Source organism: Cebus imitator, unplaced genomic scaffold, assembly GCF_001604975.1.
Source record: "Cebus imitator isolate Cc_AM_T3 unplaced genomic scaffold, Cebus_imitator-1.0 Scaffold823, whole genome shotgun sequence".
NCBI classification, from domain to species: Eukaryota; Metazoa; Chordata; class Mammalia; order Primates; family Cebidae; genus Cebus; species Cebus imitator.
The window spans coordinates 63,818-65,161 of NW_016108138.1; the positions used below are offsets into that span (position 1 = coordinate 63,818).

The 1,344-nt window shown below is 34.9% G+C and overlaps 1 protein-coding gene across 1 annotated transcript in view; it reads right to left on the bottom strand.

Annotated features, from left to right (window-relative positions):
* Positions 1-1,344, bottom strand: part of LOC108297630 (zinc finger protein 85-like) — a 42,723-nt gene that overhangs the window by 7,898 nt on the left and 33,481 nt on the right. The window lies entirely within an intron of this gene.

Genomic DNA, 1,344 nt, shown 5'->3' on the forward strand with positions numbered 1-1,344 from the left:
GCCGAGGCGGGTGGATCACGAGGTCAAGAGATCAAGACCATCCTGGTCAACATGGTGAAACCCCGTCTCTACTAAAAATACAAAAAATTAGCTGGGCATGGTGGCGCGTGCCTGTACTCCCAGCTACTCAGGAGGCTGAGGCAGGAGAATTGCCTGAACCCGGGAGGCGGAGGTTGCGGTGAGCCGAGATCGCGCCATCGCACTCCAGCCTGGGTAACAAGAGCGAAACTCTGTCTCAAAATAAATAAATAAATAAATAAATAAAATAAACAATAATACCTAAAAGAGATACAGATTTATCATAGTTCTCAAATTATCATTAAATCCAAAGCTGTTTCTCCCACACAAAAATAATACAGATTCACAAAGAAATTGTAATGTCAAAATTAGGAGGATTTATATGACTACTCACTTAGAATTAAACAACCATTCACAAAAAACCTACGCAGCAAATATACGAATTATAAAAAAATACAGGAATAATATTTATACAGACAGATAATTATATCGGCAATAGACTTACGGCTAATTCATATTTGATTTACTCAACACTGTCTTAAATTGTTCAGACTTAAATACTGTCATACACATACTTAAATACTGTTTTAATCAAAACACAATTAACTGGTATGAGGTGGCAAACCCTAGAATATATAACACAAAAATATAAAATTGCACAGAATACAAAACTTATTTGGCATTATCAAGTACATCAATATATTCATGAAAGGAATCCTAGAAGAATATAGGTCAAAAGTAATATGAGGACACTTGAAGGTAAATAAAAGCTGAGAACTTTCCAAATTTTGATATAATAAAAATTTTTTAACCAATAATACTTGGTTCAAAATTATTTTACTTCAAAAACAAGATGAAAATAAAGACTGTCCAAAATAAAAGGTGTGGTTGTTATCACCACTACCACAGTCTTACAAAAAATACTATATTGGCTGGGTACAGTGGCTCACGCCTGTAATCCCAGCACTTGGGAGACTGAGGCAGGCTAATTGCCTAAGCTCAGGAGTTCAAGACTAGCCTGAGCAACGTGAGGAAACCCTGTCTCTACTCAAAAAACAAACAAACAAAGAAAACCTCAGTGACTCATGAATATAATCCTGCAATTTTAGGAGGCCAAGACAGATCACTTGAGACCAGGAGTTCAAGATCCGCCTGATCAACACAGTGAGACTGCATATAAACAAAGAAAAATGCTAAAATGAATCCATTAGGTTGAATATTAAAATGATGCTGGATAGCATTATAAAGCCATATATAATTGTAAAGCTCTCCATTCAATACAAATATACAGACACATAAAGAATTTTTTTTTTTTTTTTTTTTTTT